The sequence below is a fragment of the Pyrus communis genome, chromosome 1 (genome assembly GCF_041283825.1).
Source record: "Pyrus communis isolate YQ-2024b chromosome 1, ASM4128382v1, whole genome shotgun sequence".
Taxonomy (NCBI): domain Eukaryota; kingdom Viridiplantae; phylum Streptophyta; class Magnoliopsida; order Rosales; family Rosaceae; genus Pyrus; species Pyrus communis.
The window spans coordinates 24,510,028-24,536,083 of record NC_142565.1 but is presented as its reverse complement, the minus strand read 5'-3'; the positions used below and the strand labels follow the sequence as shown (position 1 = coordinate 24,536,083).

The 26,056-nt window shown below is 38.9% G+C and overlaps 1 long non-coding RNA gene across 2 annotated transcripts; it reads left to right on the top strand.

The window, feature by feature from the left end:
- Positions 1 to 849: 849 nt before the first annotated feature.
- On the top strand, positions 850 to 2,426 carry LOC148699425 (uncharacterized). 2 transcript variants are annotated; one of them, XR_015956659.1, is made up of 3 exons: positions 850 to 1,300; positions 1,585 to 1,766; positions 2,219 to 2,426. It is a non-coding gene; the product is annotated as an uncharacterized LOC148699425 (long non-coding RNA). The 2 variants fall into 2 exon arrangements; XR_015956667.1 differs by having other exon boundaries at positions 2,214 to 2,426.
- Positions 2,427 to 26,056: the final 23,630 nt, after the last annotated feature.

Here is a 26,056-nt window from a genome sequence, read left to right as displayed (position 1 = left end):
GCGCTATATCAGGGCTGCGGATCACAGTTGTATGCTAGGGGACAGTCCCAGAATTTTGATGTCGCCTTAAGCAATGGTGGTTCGACTAAACAACCTAATCAACCTAGCCAGGTACGGGTTATCCAAGGACATGGTAACCAGGGACATCCCAGCTAATCTTGTTCCTCTGGATATCGTCAATTTTGATGTTATTCTAGGCATGGATTGGTTACATGACAATCGTGCTAAGTTAGATTGTTATGAGAAGACAATTACTTTCCATCGACCGGCTTGCTTGTGGTTACTTTTGTGGGCAAGTGTGGTCGACTGAGACATGGCATTATCTCGACCGTGATAGTGAAGCGATTGTTGAGGAAATGATGTCAGTGCTATCTAGCTCATGTGGTGCTGAATGAGGATACTTCTACTTATGTGGAGGATGTTCGGGTAATTAGGCATTTTTCTGATGTTTTTCCTGGACTACCACCAGACCGTGAGGTGGAATTTACTATAGATTTAATTCCAGGTACTGATTCTATTTCCATAACCCCTTATCGAGTGGCTCCTGCTAAATTAAGATAATTGAAAACCTAATTACAAGAACTTGTTGACAAGGGTTTCATCCAGCCGAGTACTTCACCATAGGGAGCCCCATTTTTGTTTGTGAGAAAGAAAGATAGAACTCTGAGGCTATGTATTGATTACCGACAGTTGAACTGGGTGACAATTAAAAATCGTTATTCGCTGCCTCTTATTGATGATCTTTTTTACCAGCTTCGGGGTGCCTGTGTGTTCTCAAAGATTGATTTGAGATCTGGGTATTATCAGTTGAGGATCAAGCACGAGGATGTTCCGAAGACATCGTTCACTACTACAAAATAGGGCTTTCATGACACTTAGAAATTTTTTTAATGACATTCTTTTATTAAAAGCGTCACTAAAATAAAATTATGACGCAACTTAAAAAATATAAATAAATTAAAATAAACAGATAAGAAAACCAAGAGACAATTATCAAAAAGAGATCAGTTTCACACCCACTACAATTGCACGTTTGAACAGTTAACCTGTTCAGCCTAAATCTTATCCTTTTTCTTTAATATGGTCGTAAAGAAAAATATAACATAAACGGTTGAGTGGGACTTCGTTCCCCATCAGGACTTTGTTCTGCCATTGGAGAGGACGATATTCAACAAAAAGGCTGCAAGCCAGCAAAAGTCCCTCCCGTGCCACCGCCATCCAACCTTCTGAACACCATGCGTCGTCGCCCCTCACGGCTCCACGCCTTCGTCAGCCATCACCGGCCATCGTCAATGTTTAGGTAAATCCCTTATTTTCATTTACATAAGTTAATTGATTATTTGAGATCTATGTGATATGGATTTTGTATGATTTAGTGTGAGTTTATCTGGGTTTGGTGCTATTTGTGGTTTTCATGTTCAATCTATTATCTAGTTTGAATTGGCTATTTTGTTGTTTGAGTAGGTTTGGATGGATTTGGAGCCAATTCGGTAGTAATGTCGATTCACATTTGATTTTGCTGTGAACTTATATTGGTTTTGTTTTTCTAATTGTTAATTTACTGAGGTTGGCATTGGTGGGCAGTTTAATTATGTAAATTGTAGGTTTCAACAATTGCTGGTGCAAAACGTGTGAAGAAAGGCTCATTAGTCCTAGAGATTTCCGCATTAAGTAGTCAGACAAATAAAGAGTCTGAGGCCTCATCCAAATCAAGTGTCTTTGCCCCTGCAACCAGTCAATCCTCCATTCATGCAAATTCTATGCAAGTGAGATTCTTTCTCTTCTTGCCTTTAATTTTTTGTGCTATTTTTTTTATGAAACAGTATGATTACTGGATGCTTTTGTTACTTGTATGTACAGCTGTCCTATTTTCTAGATTATCACATATTAATGGATGCCTTTTTTTTATTTTTATTGCACGGTTTCTTTAAATCAATCTTTGATTTTATACTAGAATGGTTGGAGAGAATTTATTGTTTTCGTTTATTTTCTTCCATGTGATCTCAAAACTATAGTGCATTTTTGTTGATCTTTTTGTTTGACCTGATTCATCTGTGCAGGATACAGAAATAATGATTTATAAGTTCAAATTTTCCAAGATTCTAGAGATAATCAGATGACCCTTTGCAGTTTATTTTTTGGTTTTAGCATGTGAAAGTAAGAATTGTTATTCTTATTGATTTTTTTAATTAATGTTGATAATTTTTGTGTAGAAAAGGTGGGAGTCTCTCCTGCGTCAAGGGAGGAGGATATTTGTTGTTGGTGATCTTATGCTCAACCAGATTTTGAGAAGAACTAGATTTTAAATTAAGTGAACTTACAGTTTTATTAGTAGGAAAGCTCTATACATTATATTGTCTTTTGTAATACTTCGGTGGTGGATAAATTTCAAATTTATGAAGCAATATTGTTTCAATTGAGGTCAATATCTTGCTTTCTGGATGAATTATGTAGGTCGTGCTTTCAAATTAAAAATACATTATATATGTCATTAAACATATTTCAGGACATGTATTGAACGGTTTATGACACGCTTTGTGTGTCATTGCTAATATTCAATGTCATTGCAAATGGTTTCAGTGCTATAGGACATGATGCTATATAGAAATAAATGATATTTTTTTAAATCAATCATACTTGTTAGTTGATCATGACACTCATTCCTCTGTTTATGACACATTATCCGCATCTCAAATTGAAATAGATGACATACTTTTTTAAATCAATGACACTTGTTAGGTGTCTGTAGAAGCTACACATTACACTATGCGTATGTCATGTTTAGTATACCATGATGCTCATTTCTCTGTATATGACGCTTAATCCGCGTCTTAAATGGTTATAGATGACACAAGTTCTTAATTCAATGACGCTTGTTAGGCGTCCTTAGAAGTAATACATGACACTTTTTCAACGTCATAAAAAGTATCTTTAATGACACCCACAAAGATGACACTAAATTCTTGCATCATTAAACTTTTAACATGACCCATAAATTGCGTCATGTATGTTAAAATTTGTAGTAGTGGTTTCGGACTCGTTATGGTCATTTGGAGTTCCTTGTAATGTTGTTCGAGTTAACGAATGCTCCAGCAACCTTTATGGACCTGATGAATCGGGTGTTTCGCCCATATCTCGACAGGTTCGTTATTGTGTTCATCAATGATATTTTGGTGTATTCTAAGTCTAAGGCGAAGCATACTAGACATCTCACTCCAATTTTAAAGAAATTGAGGGAACATTAGTTGTACACTAAGTTTAGTAAATGTCAATTTTGGCTGAATCAAGTGTCATTCTTAGGACACGTGATATCAGCCCAGGGTATTCTTGTGGACCCTCAGAAGGTAGCTGTAGTGGATAATTAGGAGCATCCATGAACCGTCATAAAAGGACAGAGTTTCCTTGGTTTATTAGGTTATTATCAACGTTTTGTTAAAGATTTTTCAAGTATTGCTCTGCCATTGACAAGGCTAACCAAGAAGGGAGTTAAGTTCGAGTGGAATGATGATTATGAGTAGAGTTTTCAGCAGCTGAAGTATTGCGTCACTCATACACCTGTGTTGGCACTTCCAAATGACAGTAGGAGCTTTGAGATTTATAGTGATGCTTCTTTGAATGGCTTAGGTTGTGTACTCATGCAACATGGTAGAGTGATCACGTACGCTTCGTGACAATTAAAGCCGCACAAAACGAATTATCCCACTCATGATCTCGAGTTAGCCGTTATTATCTTTGCATTGAAAGTCTGGAAGCATTATTTGTACGGGAAAACGTGTTGGATCTTCAACGACCATAAAAGCCTCAAATATATTTTTACTCAGAAAGATCTTAATCTCAGGCAGCAGAGATGGGTTGAGTTGCTCAGTGATTATGATTGCACGATTGAGTATCATCCTGGTCATGCAAACTCTGTAATTGATGCTTTAAGTAGGAAATCCTAGGGTCGACTCAACACACTTTATGCACGTAGTGTTCCACTTTTGACGGAGTTGTGATCTACTGGAGTCACATTAGGGGAATATTACCAATGAGCTCTACTTGCTAATTTTCAAGTTAGGCTGATTTTGCTCGATCGTGTACTCGAAGCTCAAGTGAATGATCTGGAATCTCAGGAGTTAATAGAAGTAGTGTCTAGAGGGACTAAGAAAGACCTCAGGATGCGGAAGCCTGATGATATGCTTATGCAGGGTGATTGGATGTTTGTGCCTGACATAGTAGAATTAAAGAAATATATACTTGATGAAGCACATATTTCGGCCTATGCAATGCATCCTTGGAGTACCAAGATGTATCACACTATTCCACCTTTCTATTATTAGCCTCGTATGAAAAGAGAGATTGTTGAGTATGTGAGTCGTCGTGCAGTATGTCAACAAGTCAAAGTAGAAAGGAAGAAACCTTTTGGGTTATTACAACCACTTCCCAAACCTCAGTGGAAATGGGAAGATATTACCATGGATTTTGTGTACCAGTCACCTCGTACATGGAATGGTTATGATGGTATTTGGGTGATAGTGGATCGACTCACCAAGTCAGCACATTTCATACCCGTTCGAGAAAATTACTCGTGAAATCAGTTGGCGGAACAGTTTATTTCGGAAATTGTTAAATATTATGGTGTTCCAGTGAGTATCATTTCTGATCGGGATCCTAGATTTACTTCTAAGTTTTGGGTAGCTTTTCAGGAGGCTCTCAGTTTGAGATTGCTTTACAGAATGGCTTATTACCCTTAGACGGATAGACAATTTGAGAGAACTATTCAGACATTGGAAGATATGCTTAGGTCCTTAGTGTTGCAGTTTGGAGATGCTTGGCATAAGCGTTTAGCTTTAATCGAGTTTGCTTATAATAACAGCTATCATTCTAGCATTGGCATGTCACCTTTTGAGGCACTCTATGGTAAACCATATCGTACTCCTCTATGTTGGTCTAAAATTGGCCAGAGAGTGTTAGTGGACCTTGAGATTGTAGATGACACTACGCAGAATATCCAACTGATTAAAGCTAACCTGAAAGTAGCCCAGGATCGACAAAAGAGTATTGCCGATAAACATGCCATTGACAAAGTATATAAAGTTGGAGATTGGGTATTCCTAAAGTTATCTCCATGGAAAGGCATGGTACGGTTTGGTATGAAAGGTAAGTTAAGTCCTCAGTATATTGGTACGGTTCGGTAAGAAGGGTAAGTTAAGTCCTTGGTATATTGGACTGTATCATATCATCGAGCGAGTTGGTGAAGTTGCCTACAGGCTTCAACTACCTTCAGAGTTATCAAAGGTACATGATGTGTTCCATGTGTCTATGCTTCGTCACTATGTTTCTGATCCATCACACAACATGCCTCGTCAACCACTACATATTAACCCAGATTTGACTTACGATGAAGAGCCAGTGGTCATTTTAGATTGGAAAGATAAAGTTCTCCAGGATAAGACTATGCGCACGGTGAAAGTTTTGTGGAGGAACCATTCGGTCGAGGAAGCCACCTGGGAAACTAAGGAGCGCATGCAAGATCTATATCCACATCTGTTTTATGGTTATTGATGTGTTGTTAATGAGTAAGAATTTCGAGGACGAAATTTTCTTAAGGGGGTAGATTGTGAGGACCCGTCCCAAATTAATATATACATTTTCTCCCCGAGTGTGTAAAGTGACGAATATGCCCTCATTAGCTTAGTGATGTGGATGTACATATCTAATTTTAAATTATTTTCTCACCATCATAAGTAAATTGTACTCGGCGTCATGAGCGCATTGACATGAGTTAGGGTCGAATCGGTTTTCTAACAAAAAAGTTACGACGATTAAAGCACAAGATTGGGTAGAATTATATTTTAGGGTGGATTATATCTATTCTTATCCACCAATCACCTTAATTCCTACTCTATTGGGCCCAATTAGATTTTGGGTTTAATTTCAATTTTCTTTGGGTCACTTAACATAACTCTCTCTCCCTCTCTCATGATAGCCCAATCAGGGCCATGATATTTTTCTTTCTGGCCAATCCTGTACGTGCACACACACACGCACGCACACACACACACGCACGCACACACACATATGCATACCCTTACCCTTTCACCTCTTCTCGATCCTTCTCCTTCGTCCGTACACTCGAGGGAACACCCACACTCAAACTACACCAAAACTTCACAGATCGACCCTACTAAGGCTACCATCACACTCCTCTCAACTTCACAAACCTAACCCTACTCTTAGTTTATAGAACAGAAGTTGGAAACGTGAGGAACCAGAGTTCCAGCGAGGAGCTGATTTCCTCTTACACGATTATGGGCATTTCATGGGTTTTAAGGTTTAAGGAAGCCTCCAATCAAATCCATAGAGACTCTAGAGTAGGTTTAGGGTGGAGTTGACGTCGGGATAAGAGGATTCACAGAGTTGCAGACTTAGCCAGAGGTTTTGAAGGTTTTTCCGACCATTTTTAGTTGGTTTTTGGATCTCTAATAGGTATGGTTGTGTTCTACTCTTCAAGAGCTTCAAATCTGTATAAATTTCATGGATTTTGGTTGAGAAATGAAGAAGATATTAAACTTTGAAAAATGTCCAAAAACTGATGAACCAGACGGCTGCCAACGATGGACTCCGACGAGTCACTGAAGAAGAAGGAGCATATTCCATTAACTTTGATGGAATATTCTAATAGTGTCAGCTATCTTTAATAGAATATTCTACTATTTTAACGAAATGTTTCCTAATGCCATTAAGGGTTCCGTCAGTGTGGCAGGCACGTGCCTGCGAGTGGCCGGTGCGTAAGGGCGCGTCTGACGTCAAAAAATTATTCTAAAATTATGGGGGTTTTCGTGGTGTTGAGTAGATCATGTTGGTATATTCAAACACCCCATTTGAGCAACATATGAGGAATTCAACCTAAGTTTTGTTTATGTGCTATTGAATTAACGTTAAATTAGTTATTTCACATATAGGTGAGACATATCCCGAGGACGAACGTAGAGAAGCGAGGCTAGGGGGCTACAATCCTGCTAGTTATCAAGGAGTGGACATTTGTTTTCTATATATGTGTGTGTATATATATATATATATATTATGGTTTTCAGAACGTCTCCTTCGAAATGATTTATGCTTTCAATGCCATGTCGTATATGAGTTGCATTTTAAGTATTGCATTGTTATAAAATGAGAGTTATATTGTTTGATGTTGCGGAGGCTTAGGTAAGTTTCAGGTGAGTATTATGTGATTGAATGGGTTGTATTCCATTGGTGTACATACATTTGTTGAGAGCTCATCATGGCTGCACCCCAGTAATAGTGCTTCCGCCCGGGGTTAAGGCCAACCTTCACGTGATCGTTCACCTCTCGCACCACACGCTCAACTTAAATCCAAGTCTGGTGCCAGCCTGTAGTACAGTCCATAATAGGTGGTTCCAACTCGTAGGTGACCTGCGATTTATCTCACAGCCTTCACATGATCGTAGCACTTGAGCGTACATATTTATACCCAGCCTATCGTACAGGTCACATTAGGTGACTCCGACTCGTTTGCTAGCCTAGATTGATGAGCTATAGATCCAGCTGTATAGGTCACGTTAGGTGATTTTGACTGGCATACTATTTTATGTTGGTTTCACATCTGGCTTACATTTATTATTGGTGGGATATTGACATGGCATACTTTGATTTAAGCTGCTTCTGGGCATTTGTTTTTGTACCTATGTAGTATTATTTTCTGGAAACTATACGGGTTTTATAGTGAGGGGTTATTAATTTCCGAAAAGAGAAATGTGTTTTCTAAATTTTTGTTTTTGCACACTCACACTTTTGTTTTACGCCCTTCCAGGTTTTAGGTAGCTGATCATCCTTGGTGGCTGACGAGGACTTCATGGCGATTTTGACATCTCCATAAATAAGTAGGGACTTTCTCCCTGTTTGTATAGTTAGTACTTAGTTGGTTCGACTGCACTTTAGTTTACCTATGCTCTGATATGTGTGTATCTTATACTTGATCACTTTCACACACTTATATTTTATCTCTAGCTTAAGTGGGTTTAGTTTTGGTTTTTATTTAGACGCATTTCACTTCTATTGGGCACTTGGCTACATCACCCTCACGTGATGGCCAGTATGCCTTGACTCCAGTCGAGGTGTGTCACTTAGAGGTTCTCTATTTTGGGAACTTGGAGAATCCATTCTACCATCCTCATCCAAGAAATCCATGGAGCTAAGAAGTAAGGAATGAAGGCCTTATCTCTTGGGTGATTAGCATTTGCTTATGCAAAGAAGAATCAACAAAGGTATAATATTTCTCAACTCACTTTGTTCTTGAGTTGAGTCTTGGTTCACCACACTCACTAGGCCTTGAATTTCATGGGTAAAGTTTTTGTTTTTGAGTGCATACAAGCATGATTCCATCTTTTAATTGTTTATTGCATGCATAGATGTTGCTCAAATGAACTTGTTTTCACAAATCACATTCACTACGATCATGACCGTTTAGGGTATGTTTACGAAAGAGAATTGTCTCATGAATCTAACTTCTTTAGATCACATTCTCCCAACTACATATTCCTTGGACTTATCTTTTAAGCATATAACAGTTTATATGAGACAGCTTTAAACAATAATCTTTGCCCTTTATATTAAACTAGATTAGTTTAACATTTGAAATGTCTGTACAGTATCATCATATGATTGGCTTTAGGGAAAATTTGCAACAAAAAGCACAAAGAAGCCTAACGACTAAGCAATCTACTTACTAGTGATGAAAATTATCAGAACATGTAGCTCTGAGGAAGAATCAGACTCCCATTCTCTACTCATCTCCAAAGTATCTTTGCCCCAGTCATGATCTCCTTTGCTTGAATGATTGAAGAGCTTGTGTTGGGATCTTAGCAGTCCAACTTCATCAATGCAACTTATGTCAAAGAAGTACTAGAATTCGTTGACAGTTAGATCCAAGTCAAAGAATTGGCTCAAATTGAGCAATGCTGCCATCACACGGATTGCGTTTTGAGAACACTGAACGGGGGCACACTTAATGGAGAAAGCACTTCTTAGAAGAAGCTCGGCATAGGAAAAGTAAACCCTAACACGAAGTAGTAGGGGTGAAACTTGATAGATCTCTGAGTGGCATGCCTATATGCTTCAAGGAAATCTTTAAACGAATCATCAGACTAATTTTGAAGTAAGCAGCCTTGAAGTAGCCCACTTTATCAAAGACCTGCCTTCACGATACAACGGCGACACACCATCATCACCATTGCGTCTTGAAGAAGACATGCTCGAAGAAATTCTACAAAAATGCAAGGAAGAATTGTTAGACGGTTGCACACAAAAAAGAAAAAATTAGCATGAAGTAGCGCACTAGGCCCCATGGCCCAAAGATAGCAACCAAGGGAGCCCAGCTCACGCTAGCTCCTCGTCTTTCTCTTCTTGACCTAAAGGCCTCTCAACCCAATCCAATTTGAAAGGGCTGGCGCCCTCGTGTCTCCTTACTCTCCATCTCTACGTACAGGCCCGAGACCAGAAAAATAGGAGTCTTGTGCCTCCCTTACTTTCCATCTCCACATATAGGCCCGATCCCAGCAAAATAGGAGGCCCGCACCTCCTTGACATCACCACAGTAGGACAAGCCCAAAGCCCAACCCATTACTCTCACACGCCTGGCCCATGTCAGCCCTAGCCCAGCGCCCCAACGCTCCAATCAATCCGACCCAAGCCGAGGCGCACCTAGCTCAGCCAGCTGCTACCACACCAAGCCGACAACAACAGCCCCATGGTTGCAACAATGCCGTGGCCTTCCCAGCCACTTTTTCACATATTGTCAAACCTTCTCAAGCCAAATTTCAAGCCCCAAGGCTCCAAAAATTAAGAAGACATGAAAAATTAATTTTTTTCTTACATTGGTGCGACATGAAGGCGAAGAAAGCAATGAGAGACGATCATTTGCACATGCAAGTGAAGAAGATTGCTAGGGGAGGGGGAACAAATGTCCTCTAGCTTTTTCTCTATTTTAGGGTAGAATAAATTGCTCTCTGAAGTTGATTTATTCATCTACTTAAGGTAGACTTTAATAGACTTTGGAAGTGATTTATTTTCCTTTCCTAGAGGGATCTAATTTCTAATTAAAGTGGGAATCTACATCAAAATAAGAAACAATCTTATGTTTCCTAAAAGCAAGGGAATATCTCTACACCTACTGCTCTTTCCTGCAAGCAACCCAACAGGTGTGGGGGCACTTGTGGAGCAAAAAATAATCCAAAAAATTATAGAGGCGACACATAGACTTTTAGGTAAAATGACAAAATTACTCTCGAGGCACACCAAGATTCCCACGAGCATGCAACAGACAATAACGGCTCAATCAAGGAAGAGTCAAAGGTGATCAAATTCGTATTTATTTAAATCCCTCTCATCACTCCTCATCAAATCCTTATTCAAAATGTAACTCCCAAAACTTCCTATTTAACTTAGGAATAATTACCATGTTAATTGCAAGATATTATTTCACATAATGTCTTGCAATTGTTCAACCAATTACACCATATATGGCCGGCTACTTCTCCCTAAATACGGCCAGTCACCATTCTATAAATACTCTTATTATCCTACTAAAATGCTAAGTCATTTGCTACCCACAAACTTCTAAACACATTCTTTTCAAAATTCTAACTTTGGCATCGAAGATTCTAACTTTCTCATGAATCTAACTTCTTTAGATCACATTCTCCCAATTGCATATTCCTTGGACTTATTGTTTAAGCATATAACATTTATATGAGATGGTTTAAAACAATAATCTTTGCCCTTTATGTTAAACTAGATTAGTTTAACATGTGAAATGTCCGTAAAGTGTCATCATATGATTGGTTTTAGGGCACATTTCCAACGTATTAAGCACCTACATACTTGTCTTGGTGTCAATCACACCAATGACTCGAGACCAGTTACTCTCCCTAAGAGAAGACATAGCTTGTACTAATCTTAACGGACTGTCAATACCCAGTTGGCAATCCTATGATCAGGAACGTTTAGGATATGTATACGAAAGAGAATGGTTTCATGAATCTAAGTTATTTTGATCACATTCTCCCAATTACATTTTCCTTGGACTTATCGCTTAAGCATATAACATTTATCTGAGACGGCTTATGTTTGTACCATACTTGACCAATCCCGAAACTACTAAGCACCGGTCAACAGTATACCGTCAAGGACCCACAAGACTTTTCCTCCAACCAGGAGGCCAATCATAACGCGACACGTGTCGGTATCAAAGGCCAATCACAGCGCAACACATGTCGATATCAGAGGCCAATCACAACATGACACATGTCAATGTCACAACAAAGCTAGAAACTCTCTTCTATAAAAGGGGATCATTCTCCCACAATAATCCCGAATGTCATTTGTACTAAACTATTCACTAGAACTCTCTAAAAGAGAGCTTTAACCTATGTATTTGTGTAAACCCTTCACAACTAATGAGAACTCCTCTACTCCGTGGACATAGCCAATCTAGGTGAACCACGTACATCTTGTGTTGTTTGCTTCCCTATCTCTATTCATTTACATACTTATAAACACTAATGACCAGAGCAATCTAGTGAAGGTCACAAACTTGACACTTTCTGTTGTACCAAAGTCCTTGCCGATTTTGTGCATCAACAGCTTAAAACAGTAATCTTTGCCCTTTATATTAAACTAGATTAGTTTAACATGTGAAATGTCCATAAAGTATCATCATATAATTGGTTTTAGGGCACATTTCCAACACCATCTTGGACTATCAAATTTAAAACATGAGCACAACAACACGCATGAAAGAAGTCACCATTCATCACAAGAAGAGAATGATAGCCTCCAACCTAATGCATATCGGACGGCTAAGATTAAATCTCAGCCGATCCAATGGTCACCAATTTTTTAAATTTAATTTAATATATACAATTATTATAGTATTTAGGGGTATAAAATTGTTAAATTAATATATATAATTATTATAATATTTTTTTAGGTTTATAAAATTATTAAATTAATATTTTGCTTATCATGTATCGTGTTACCCACGTGTACACCCGAACCAACCTGTTATCTTAACAAGTGCTTATCGGGTTACCCGATAACGATCCCGATTCGTTACCGTGTCGACCCAAACACCTGTTAATTTTGTGTCATGTCGTGTCAGGTTATCATGGCGTGTTAGGAATTGTTAGGCCTAGTGCTAATGTTTACCGGCACTTGCCTCCTAGGATACAATGACTCCACTTCCTTGTGAATGCAGCACTTTAATTCAAGGATGCAACTAATAACTCTTTAGTTTAAACTTTGAAAGGAGACATTCCTTGGAAAGGAATGTACATCCCTTTGAATCTGACGCCAAATCAAATTCCTGATAAATATTTAAATAAATAATATGTTAGAAATACATTTTTTTAGCTAAAATGGTCTCCTAGATTTGTATAACACATCACTTTGGTTCCTGAGATTTGAAATCACTAGAAGTGGTCCCTGAGATTGGTCACCATCAATCATTTTAGTCATTCCGTACAAAATTATGTTAAAGAAGGATTAAAATGACAAATATACCCTCAATTTGATAAACAATGGGCCAAAATGATTTGACAAAAAATAAGGGTTTTATGATCATTTTATTCTTATTTAATGAAGATTTTTTACTGAATGACCAAAATGATTGATTGTGGACAAACTCAGAGATCAATTCTATTGATTTCAAATCTCAAGGACTAAAATGAGGAGTTATACAAATCTCATTGCCCATTATGGCTAAAAAGCCTTAGAAATATCATAATGAGCTAATTTGTAATAATTCAATGGGCTCTTTATTGGGCTATGTAATTAATCCAACATTCTTTAATAATTTTCATTCATTAAAGAAATTTAGTATCAATTTTTATACCAAATTTCCAACAGAAGCAGGTAAAAGGAGGGCGGTGAAAGTGGTAGTGATGTATGTGGAGCCAAAATTAATCAAGCAAATTATGGAAGTGACACTTGGACTTTTGGATGAAAATGACCAAATTACCCTTGAGGTGCATTGGGATTCCCACGCACATGCAACGGACAATAACGACTCAATAAAGAAAGAGTCAAAGGTGATCAAAATGGTATTTATTCAAATCCCTCTCATCACTCCTCATCAAATCTTTATTCAAAAGGTAAGTCTTAATTTTCCTATTTAATTAGGATTAATTGCGATGTTAATTGCAAGATATTATTTCACATAATATCTTGCAATTATTTACCCAATTACACCATATATGGCTGACCACTATTCTCCAAATAGGGCCAGCCACTCCCCTATAAATAGCCCTATTATTCCATTGAAAAGTTAAGTCATTTACTACCCACAAACTCTTAAACACGTTCTTTTCAGAATTCTAACTTTGGCATTGGAGATTCTTTGGCCAAAGCCTTCCCCCCCCCCCCCCCCCCCCCCGCCGGGGAAAATTCATCGTGGGTGCGTGAGGCTTTTGGCCTTAATCTTAGGTGTTATTATTTTGCAGGTGCATTTTCATCAAAGGAGAAGACGACAAAAATTTGCATCCACAAATTGGTGCTTTGATTGAGAGTTTGATTCACACGCTCGAAGAAGACTCTCTCATTCAAAGTTTCTCATTTCTCATTCGTTCATAAATTTTTCGTATGTTTCTTATTCCTAATTTTTTTTTAATTCTTTCAATAGACGTAGGAGAAAAATACAATGGCAGGAAATTCGAAACCCACAACGAATGGAACTTCCTACGTTCAAGGATTTGGATCAATTGATGGAGATTGAGGCAAAGCTGCACCACGACAATCCACATGGCTCAATGCGAGTGGCAAGAAGAGCAATTTTGCCACCATGAAGCAACACCACCATGGCAGCTATGGGGATCACCGTGGTAGTGAGGAGTGGGCCAGCTCTATGGCAGCAAGCCCACAATGACTAGGAAGTAGCGCGACATCAAGCCCACAATGACTAGGGAGTGGCGCGACAGCAAGCCCAGGCCCACGCCATTTGCAGCAGCAAGCCAAAGTGCTAGAGGTAGCCCAAGCTGCTACCCCAACAGCGCAAACCTAAGCCATGCACGCTTCCATTCAGTGCACAACCTATGTCGTCTAATCCCAAGCAGGTGCGGCAGATAAAGCAGCCTAGCACTCACGGGCCCAAGGCCAGCGCGAGCCCAGTGCGCTCCAAAGCTGAGCTAAGCCCAGCGCCTACATGCACCACAAACAGGGCAGCCAACTCACATAGCCCAGCCCACTCCCATGGTTCACCTAGTAGCCCAAATCAATCTAAGACAGGTTTAACTGTCTCGGCTTCGGATTTCTGGATCGATGATTGAACCGAGGGTATTTTCATCCCATTTCTCCTCAGATTTAACATATCCTAACTTAAATCTCGCACCCAGAGTCCATTACATTTCCACTACTTAAGGAGACATATACCGTCCAAGCTCTTCTAACCCAAATGGCGAACAACACTTATCTCGACAAGTCATAAAGTTGACAAGTACCCTCGCACATCAGACGACCTTGGTGAATCAACTCTTATAGCACACTGAGATGTAGCATTCCCCAGACAAGGTATCTCGAAGCAGGACAAGGGCGGACGTCGAACGTCTCCCAAGCGTTTTGGTAGTGTACACTCCCGACTGGACCCCCGAGATAGTGTATACTCTCTTCTTAGTGCCAGAATAAGCATGCACTCTCGGTTAGGCCCACGAATGAGCATACATTCACGGTTGGGGCCACACTCCAATAATCAACATGAGCAACCTTCCAGGCGAAATGTTCATTCGCAGCTAGGCCCACAAGAAACATCCTCCACCTCACATCGGAGTAGGTAGCACAATGAACGAAGAGAAATAGTCACTCAATTCGGCTTAAGTTCAATCGATAACCTGCAAGTAACCCGCTTGCCTGCTAAGAACGTACCACATACACCGCAGGCGCAACATAGACAAGCCGAGCATATGGAAGAGCAGCCTGGACCAGCAAGTCATGACCGGGGGCAGCCGAAAGCTTCATTACCCCCAACAAAGGCAAATTTAGGTAGAAGTAGAGAGGCTTCTGACCGAACAATTGCACGACTTCCAACGCAATGAAATCACTGACAAGATGCTCCCATGAAATATGACCAACATAAGCAGGTCACCCTTCATGGACAAGATCGAGCAGGCAGAGCCTCCACGCAAGTTCAGCATGCTGCATTTCACATCCTTCAAAGGAGATGGAGACCCGGAGAGGCACCGAATGACAAACCCTGACCCGGGATGTCCACTATGACTCCGAATCAAGTTATGTTGGCCGACACCAGGAAGGCGACGAAGCCATAAAATGTGTTGATGTTGAAGATGAGAATAAATTTAAACCTAAAAGTACCTAAGTACAAGAGTGCGCGGTGAACGGGTATGAACTCATTTCACATATGATGATAGAGCATAAGTACAGTACAATAAAATAGGGTGAGAATTATACCATCGATGGTAATCGTCTACTCCAAGATTTGCCGATAATTCTCGTCGGTACGAAAACTCTTATACTAGAACCTGGAGGGGCGAAAAATAACGATGAGTGGGCCTAAAAAGAAAGTTTTAATAAAAACCTTTTGAAAGCGTTATAACCCATTGCCGTAAGACCTGTATAGTTTTTAGAAAATAATACTACGTAGGTACAAAAAATGAATGCACAGGTGCAGTCAAAATAGAAGCATGCCATGCCACAGTATCTCAGCAATAACAAATGTAAGCTAGATGTGAGAATAGGCTAAACTAACATGCCAGTCGGAGTCACCTAATGTGGCCTGTAAGATTGGACTTATTGTTCATCAACCTATGCTAGCACATGAGTCAGAGTCACCTAGTGTGACCTGTACAACAGGCTGGGTGTAAATATGTATGCTCTAGTGCTACGATCACGTGATGGCTAGCGACAAATCGCTGGCCACCTACGAGTCAGAACTACCTAATGCAGTCTGTACGACAGGCTAGCACCTACTTGGTTCCAAGGTGAGCGTGCGGTGTGGGAGGTGAACGTCACTTGAAGGACTGTGCCCTGGCCCAGGGCAGGAGCACTAACACCAGGGTGCAGCAATGATGAGCTCTAAATGAATATATGCATGCTCGTATAATTCAACCATTTCAATCACATAATAACTCACCTAAACTTACCTGCCCCTCCGTAGGATCATTTAGCATAACCACAAATCTCATCACAATGCAATATTTAAATATAGCACATTTAAATCATGGCATGCTATGCATAATCAATTGAAAACATGTTTGGAAAATCGTAAGGTGTATATATATACACACACACATGCACACACTATAAAAAGGAAAAAGACCCACTCACCTGAGGTCCGCGCTACAACTCCCTATCACGAATATCGAGACATCACGAACGATCGGTGCATGTGGCCAAGTCCAATTTGCCCGAGAAATGCTTCAAATCGCCACGAACCAACCGGAACCCTAGAATTTGGGTGTTCTTGATTTTTCTTCAAATCAACTCTTATGCTCCAACCAATGATTGGGCATTGTTCCTGAGCTTAAGGGAGGGCTATTGGTGGTGACAATTGAAAGAAATCATTGCAGGAATGGCGGATTCACCGCCATGCACCCCTTGGAGCCGATGTGGGTGTTCTTTTGAAACTAGGGTAAAAAACCCGTCAATCATGGGTGGAAATTAAAGAAGAAGGTCAAGTGAGAAGTTCCCAGGTGGTGAATGGCTGCAATTTGGCAGCAAAATCGAAGGAAAACCATCGGAATGGCTGCGGAACGGGTCGGGTCGACGGGGAGGAACCGAGTCAAGGGTGATCCGGTGCTCCCCCACTCTCTCCTTTTTCTTCCTTTCTTCTCTTTCCCATTGGCACTCACCCTCTCCCCTCTCTCCATTCATCCTCACCTCTCTCTCTTTTCTCTCCTTTATTTTCCATCTCCATCGACCATCTCTCCTTCCATTCAATCTCAGCCACAAACGTGGCTTTCCTGATTTAGCTTAAAAAATTTGGAGCCTTCCTAAAAATAATTAATTGACCATTTTGTCCTCGACTTCGTTCGTTAATAGCTCCTTCGTTATAACTCCAAATTACGTTCTGTTTGCGCCCACGCATTCATAGCGATGAGTATTACGAGGATACGCCAAGAAAATGAGTCTTACATGACATGACAGTCAACAAAAGTCAACCTCCTCGTCTGGAAGGGCAATTTCATCCTTTCACTCTTCTAAAGTTAATAAAATCGTAAAAGTGGGGATGGGTTATTACAATCTACCCACCTTAAAATAAAATTCGTCCCCGAAATTTGAAATCACTTGTTATCATAAAATACTCAAAGATAGAAAAAAAAAATATGTATATATATATATATATATATATATATATATAAAGAAGAAATCAAGTTAGAGCGGTTGCATAAATGAGAATGTCATTCCGTCGCGATCGGAGTGCAGTGATTCCTCTTTCATGCCTCCAAACTCAAACTTTCCTTCTCCTTCATTACAATGCCAAAATATTATACTTTTATAAAAACATTCGGTCAAAAATAAACGTATAAAAGCATAACATTCAAATATGTATATGTAATAACGTAGAAATAGTTGTACTGAAATCAAAACTGAGCATAGAAAAATTTTGCTTGCTCACTCATAGCGTCACGTACTCTGAGGGTATGTACACAGTGTCTTTGGGTCAACCCAAACAATAAATAGGTAAATATATAATAAATAAATAAATAATTGTACTAACATAAACGGACCTATCTATCCACTTGCTTAACGAATCCAACAAATAAATTATCAATATTACGGTCTGCAGCCCACGATACTGACAACTCATTGTTGTCACGATAAAACATACAAAGCAACAAGTACACTAAGGTCTGTATAGTACCGAGTAACAACTTCGTACCCATAACATTCAAGAAGACTTCCCAATGCTTGGAAGTAAAACACACATCGTGAGATACAAAAATGACAAACATATCGTGTAGTCGAACAATGTAGTCCACAACGCCTTAGCGAGCAGCTTCATGTCAAATTCCTCTCGAATTTAGCGAAAAATTATGTCTAGAGTTTGAGAGTTAAATAAGTCCAACAAATTTCGAATACAAGGTTATTGAAATTAATGTATGACATCTCGCCACAATGGTAGCTTCTAGAATTTTCAATCACCAACGGTAACGATTCGTTCGGCAAAGTATTTGTTGGGTGATTGAGAAATTAATGTCACAATTAAAACTTCAATATCAACAGTTCATTTAAACAATCCATTTGTTTCAAAAATAATACCATGTGTAGCAGGGTAAACTCGTACCCAAGGTTGATTGGAATGCCTTCCAGCACAAAGAGGTGGCTATGGCATCATGATCAAAATACAGATTGATCAAAATGTCATAAAACCTGATAAATTCAAGAATTAGCAATTTACCGAGAGATCTAAAATGTTGTCCATTCAAACCAATGGAAGTGAGTTAACTTGTCAAGAAAGTCAATGGTCACTGAAACATTATCATAACTCCACATGTACAAGATACCTCGTACCATGAGCTTAGGGTGAGATTTCCCATCTTCATTCGAATGCAGAAAGAGATTATAACCACTCCAACGAATTTTGATCATTTGTAGGTAACGTCAAATCGATACTTGTGAACCTCAACTAGAATGGGATAAGATAAACCAAAGATGTTCAAGGGTAGATATGCCTTTTTCCTACTATAACAGTAATTACATTTGCACAACCGAGATAATACACAATAGTGCAATTGTAGACATTGATTTGGTTCTTTCATCGTTGTTGTCAGAAATTTAGCTCATCAAAAATGAGGATGTATTTGAAAAGTCCAAGGTTAGTAAAGATTTTTGACACACTTCTCCTTAGAGAAATCTCATCCGATTTTCCAAATGAAGATGATGACAATTGACTCTGGGCCATGAATAAGGTGGTTCACTTCATACGATTCCAACCGTTGGAAAGTATACAAGCAGCTGTCTCTGTACAGTCGAACATCCAAAGAACAGATCATCATGCATTTGCAAACTGATCAATGTCCTTGAAAGGCGTAAAACAGAGGTGAGGTAAGACAACACTTTGGTTGTTAGAAACTTTATCCATGCTCAACATCCCGAGCTTAACTAACTTTCCTTGGCCGATAAGTGAGGAAAAGCACTATAGCCAAAAATTGCTAACCAATTGTCCAAAAACTCGACAAGACTAAGGATATCTCAAATCTCACAACACTTTGTGAGAATTTCAACCTTCTTCCTTGAAACTCTTTTTAGAAAAAGGAAAGAATATCATTTGTGAAGTTCGTATCTCCCGAGATAGGTACCAATATAAACAAAACTAATGTTTGAGAAATTTGGTCTCACTGCCGAAACAGATGAGAAAGTCGTTGAAAAGACTACTACAAAGTCGTCAGGTTATGGAAGAAAACTCGAGTTAGAAACGGTGGGTCGGCTAGATCATCAGCTTGAAGTAGGGGATAACGGTTTTTAGTCGTCACCCAAGGAAGTTGCTAAAACCTAGGTATGATCCTAAAGTTCGAAGTTCCCAAGCTAAAGGGCTTGGTTGAATAAATTCCTAATCGGTAAGCTTTAGTAACTAAGTTCTTCCAAATGGTAGAAGTTGCTCGAAAAGACGCAAGGAAACTAGTGTAGTATGAGAAAGTGGATCGATGATAATATCTCAGGTAAGACTTTGGAATATGACGCTTGAATGTACATCCTTAAAACGTACCATAATACTTCCTCTCACTACACCACATGCTAATAGGTCTTCATCGCTTTCTAGATACTTAATTCACTCTAACAGTGAGAAATTAACTCGTACTTCAATTTCACGGTCTGCCTGTGGAAGTGATCGAAAAGGTGGCTAGTCGAAGAGGTTATGTTTATCTAGATAGGCGATAAGGTAAAAACAACTATGAGCTTACTGTCCTAATACAAAGCTTGCTCCTAACTTTTCAAGATTTAGTTTCTTCAACTCCAACAATTATTGTTAATCAGCCTATCAGTCACGTGCTGATTAATGGATTTATGACTTTTTGATATTATTCGTTACCTTGAAACTGTGAACAGACATTCTGGTATAAAGGTATCACTCCCAGATACCAGCACCTATGTCTGGATATCGGATAATATCATCAATAAGTAGTGCCACCATAGGCTGATTACAGACTAGAGCTTGCTTGGGTGGGTGGTTTTTGGACGACTGATAAGGAACTAGGCCTGTGAAGGGATTCCATAATTCTAGGGGAAATACTCACTACTTTGAAGATTTTATACTAATCATAGGTATAACAACTAGTACTTCGGTGCCTATCCTCATCGACATGACGAATACATCACCAAAAGAAATTTGGAAACTCGTATTGGTTAAGATATCCCAAAGCCGGAAAGAAGACTTTACTAATAATCTACTTTAGAATGGGCTTTAACGGAAGTCGATCTTTCTCCTGAAGATCCGAAATGATAACTAGTATGTTTAAGAAAATTAGTGTTATTGGGAACCAAAAGTGACTGTCCCCTAGATGTTTCTTCCGTTGAGTGCTACCACTTTAGCACCAGGTTGTTGCTCAAGGCAAATTTTGGAATCTTGACAAAGTAACTTCATAGGAATCCTAATAGATGATATGCTAATGGGTACTACCAAGGAATCAAAATCAGTTTTGGTTCCCTATCTCAAAAATGTTGATTATGATGGCGTGAAAATAATGATGGGATTGAATTATAGATCCCTGGTGATACACTGTTCGATACAGTCCTGCTTTAGGGCCATTGATAGGAGCATATTTATGCGACTAAAATGGCTTGTTCTCGTACATTTACGTTATGTTTCTTTAGTTATTTTAGTTCTTTATGCTTCTTTTGTGTGTTTTCAGGTTCTAAGGGCAAAGTATGCAAAAGGATGCCTTTTGGAGCCTTTTGGAGCAAATTAGAGATTGGAATGGATATCATATGCTTGAAGCCAAAAGGATGGACGAAATTGAAGACTTGAAGTAGGAAAGTTAAAACCTAAAAAGACCTCATGTTTGAGCATCATTGAAAACTCCTACGCATTTTAGAACACAAAAACAACATTCCTAGCAACCTTAGGACATTGTCGTGTGTTTCCTTGTGTCTCCCTTCCTTGCCATGCAAGGAAGGGCTTTGTTCCCTATTTTAAATACTTAAACACTACCACTTATCATTCACCACATATCATTCACCACATATCATTCACCACTTATCATATCATACATTCATTTATCACTTATCATAATCATTCACTTATCACTTAACATATCATACACTTATCACTTATCACTCATAATCATCTACACATTTCAACCATTTAAACACATGTACTTCACCTACAACATCCACCTACTTCACCTACAACATCCACCTACTTCACCTACAACCTCCACTTACTTCACCAACCTCACACACTTACTTCACCTACAAATGACATAGCCATATGTTCCCTCCACTACTCCTATAAATACCCTTGCATTCATTCATTCATGGACATCTCATTTCATACACAACACACCACAAACACATCCCTTTCTCTCTTAGCCGTGAGTCTCCCTTAGAATCCAAAAAACCATCTTTCCATTTCCATCACTCCTCACTCCATTCCACACTTCCATTCCCCCAAACCAACTATCCTTAGACCTTATGCTACAATAAAGAGGAAGAGAAGAGGGCCTAAACGTTCATACAATTCAAGTTTGAGTTGTTGGAATGTTTAGGTGTTTCTTTGATTTCAATGTTTAATTTTAATTCTCTTTGTTTTGTATGAGGAACTAAACCCCCCCTTAGCTAGGGGGTGATTCGAAATATATGTTTATGCTTGCATTTTGATTTGATTACTTCTAATTGCATTTCATAAGTTGTTGATTCAATTTGTTTAACCGTTTGATTGATAACTTATTTATGTATGTTTATTAAGAATGCGCGCTTAATTTTCATGCATGAATATGACGCTAGAATATAAGTGATTTTCACCTAATCGTTATGAACTTATATTCACAAGTAGTGGAGGTTGCTTATAAACAATCGCGTTAAATGAATTCTTGGCACCAGTTTCATGCTCATCATAGTAACGAATGCCTCGTCAACACTTATAGTTTTCATAATGCTTAATGATCTTTGATTGTATCTTTATTGTGCTGTTCACGTAAAGGACTTTTGGAGAATGTTGTGAATTGCGTTGCGCTAACCCATCCAATTCATTAACTTAAGGAAAACTTGACGGTTAATTTAAGCGGACCTAATTAACCCGGGGTGATGAGAATTCATGGTTTATTGAAATACAATTGGAAATCATTTTATTATGCAAGTGTAACATGTATGGAGATGAACCCCTTAGCTAGCCATACCATCCATTCATTTCCGTCAATTTCATATTTACAATTTGTTTTCTTTACAATCTATCCATTTTAGTTTAAATTCGTCCAAAATCAATCCCCCCATATTTCGTTCAAGTCTTAGTCTTAATCTTTCTTATTTTTAGTTTTGAATTCTTCGAGTTTAGTATAGTGTTTTAGTTTGTGTTTTTACGTTTTTGAGTCAAATCCAAGTGATTAACAATCCCTCCTAATCCCTGGTCCAGAACGATCCCTACTTATACTTATACTACAATTGTCAAAAAGAGGGTTTAATTTATGCGCGTATAATTCTCGCATCAGCCATCAACTTGTCTCAAATTTACATCTTTCCTTGGTAGGAAAGTTCTTCGCTTTAAGTCTTAAAGCGTTCGCAAAAGTGACATTCTAAAATGTCGACAAGTCGACAAAACTGCCCAAAAGTTAGGAAAAGCTAACATATTTTTTCGTATTCGACGAGGTGGAAAAATTTGAATATTAGGCTTAAGAACTGAGAATGCTTACATCATGCGTGTGATGAGCGCAATACTGCACAACTTATGCTTAGATACCAAATTGATACACCCCGACCCGGGATGTCTACTAGGACTTCGAATTGAGCTATGTTGGCCAACACCTAGAAGGTGACGAAGCCATAAAGTGTATTGATGTGGAAGATGCGAATAAATTTAAACCTAAAAGTGCCTAAGTACAAGAGTGCGCGGTGAGCGGGTATGAACCCATTTCACACGTGATGACTGATAGGAGCATATTCATACGACTTAAATGGTTTGTTCTCGTACATTTACGTTATGTTTCTTTAGTTATTTTAGTCCTTTATGCTTCTTTTGTGTGTTTTCAGGTTCTAAGGGCTTAAGGAGCAAAGAAGTGCATTTAGGGGCCTTTTGGAGCACTATTGGGCTAAGGATGGATAGCTTATGCTTGGAGCCAAAGTGTTGGATGAAATTGAAGGCCTTGTATGCACTTGAGGACACAAAACAATGGCCCTAACCCAATTACACAACCTTGCCATGGGCTTAACCATATTTCCCTTCCCTTGCCATGCAAACCACCCTATTTTAGGCCCATTCTATGTACTTAAACCCTAGCCCTTTAACCTTGCAGCCCTATTATGATTTATTCACTTCCATATTCTTCTTTAATCCACATGCATTCATCATCATTCACCCTACTTTGCATTTCCACAAAACACATTCTATGCCGTGCACCTCCCTTGCAATTTCAGCCATCACACTTCATCATTGCAGCCACCATATACCCTAGTTGTCACTCACATGCATTCCCATTCTATATTTCAGCCACATGCACCCATAATTACACCAAACACACCCTTGCCGTGCCTATCCCTTGCATTTCCAGCATTCCCATTTGCATTTTTAGCTTTCCACCAACCAATCTAGCTGTTTTTCACATGCATCCCCTCACTCTTTAATCATTTCCAACCTAGCAACCCCTTTAATCATTCATCCTAGCTGCCATTAACATGCTCTCCCATCCATTCTCTCCCTATAAAACCATGCAATGCATTCATACAATTCATTCCCATTCACCACAAAACAAACACACAACACACCATCACAAATCCCTTTGTGCCGTGTATATAAGTTCCATTTTCTGCACATTTTTCTCCTCCATTGCATCCACTCCAACCACTCCCCATCCCTCCAAAACACTTCACACCATCACACAACCTTTCCTTAGACCTTGTGCTACAACAAAGAGGAAGAGAAGAGGGCCTAAACGTTCATACAATTCAAGTTTGAGTTGTTGGAATGTTTAGGTGTTTCTTTGATTTCTATGTTTAATTTCAATTCTCTTTGTCTATTACGTATGAGGAACTAAACCCCCTTTAGCTAGGGGGTGATTCGAAACCATGTTTATGCTTGCGATATGAATTGATTATCTTTGGTTGGAATTTCATAAGTTGTGGATTCAATTTGTTTAACCGTTTGATTGATAACTTATTTATGAATGTTTATTGAGAGTGCACGCTTAATTTTCATGCATGAATATGACGCTAGAATATAAGTGAGTTTCACCTAATAGTTATGAACTTATATTCACAAGTAGTGGAGGTTGCTTATAAACAATCGCGTTAAATGAATTATTGGCACTAGTTTCATGCTGTTCATAGTAACGAAGGCCTCGTCAACACTTATAGTTTTCATGTTGCTTAATGATCTTTGATTGTATCTTTATTGTGCTTTTCACGTAAAGGACTTTTGGAGAATGTTGTGAATTGCGTTGCGCAAACCCATCCAATTCATTAACTTAAGGAGAACTTGACGGTTAATTTAAGCGGACCTAATTAACCCGGGGTGTTGAGTTTCATAATTTATCGAAAGACCAACTGAAAATCAATCTTGTATGCAAGTGTAACATGTGTGGAGAAGAACCTTCTAGCTAGCATTCCATCCATATTTTCATCACATTCATATTTACATTCTGCCTTTAATTACAATTTGTGCATTTTAGTTAATTTCGTCAAAAACTCAATTCCCCCCCCCCCCCCCCCCCATATTTTGTTAAGTCTTAGTCATTTGATTTGTTTTAGTGTTTCAAGTGTTTAGTTTCGCATTCTTTGAGTTTAGTTTAGTGTTTTAAACTTTGTTTTACGTTTTTGAGTCAGTTTCCAAGTGATTTGCAATCCCTCCTAATCCCCGGTTAAGAACGATCCCTACTTACATACTTACTACAATTTGACAAAAAGAGGGTTTAATTTGTGTGCGTATAATTCTCGCATCAAATTTTGGCGTCGTTGCCGGGGATTAGCAAATTTGCTAATCCCTTGAATTGTTCGTTTCTGTTATGTATTTTAGTTTTAGTTTTTGATTTGTGAATTCAAGTACTAGAGAAGCACAACATGGCACTTGATAATGCTTCTCTTTTGTCACAGCTCATGGAAAGGTCCCAAATGCAAAGCGTTGGTACATTTGATCTTCAATCAAGGAATAACGTGTTTTCCAATACTTACAATTCAGATTGGAGTGATCATTCAAACTCTATGTGGTGGGAACCTCAACATGTTCAAGAAGAAGGATATTGGCTGCCATATCAGGAGTTCTATTCAACGCCTATGCAGCCACCACAACCTGCCCAAAGAAATGTAGGTAATTCAAGTGATAATGATAAGATTTTTCAATTACTTACTACTTTGACGCAGGGAGTCCAAACTCAAAACAAAGAGAGGAAAAATCAAGACAAAAGGTTGGACCACTTGGAAAAGCAAATTGGGCAGATAGCGGAGTTTGTAGAACAATTTTGCGACCAAGGCAAACTCCCTAGTTCAACCATTGTAAATCCGAAGGGAGGATTTGAAACCACCAATGCTATCATGTTAAGAAGTGGCAAGGAGGTTGGAACGGACCCTCAACCATCAAAATCAAATCACAAGGAAGATGAAAGATTGCAATTTGAGGAAGAGGAATACACCCAACCCACGGCAAGGGTGGAAACACCTTTGCCGGAGGCACCTATTGCTCCTACGCCATCTAATTCAAGTAAGGTTGTTCCAAATTTAATTATTTCTAACCCCGTTCTAACAAATATCCCTATTCCTTGCAGGTTCATGAATTCCAAGGAAGAAGAAAGTGAAAAAGACATCTTGGAAGCCCTTCCAAAGGTGCAAAGTATGGAATATCAAGAATTCGTTAAAAAGGATATACTTGAGACAACAATTCCCAAAGAAGTTGGATTTTATGACA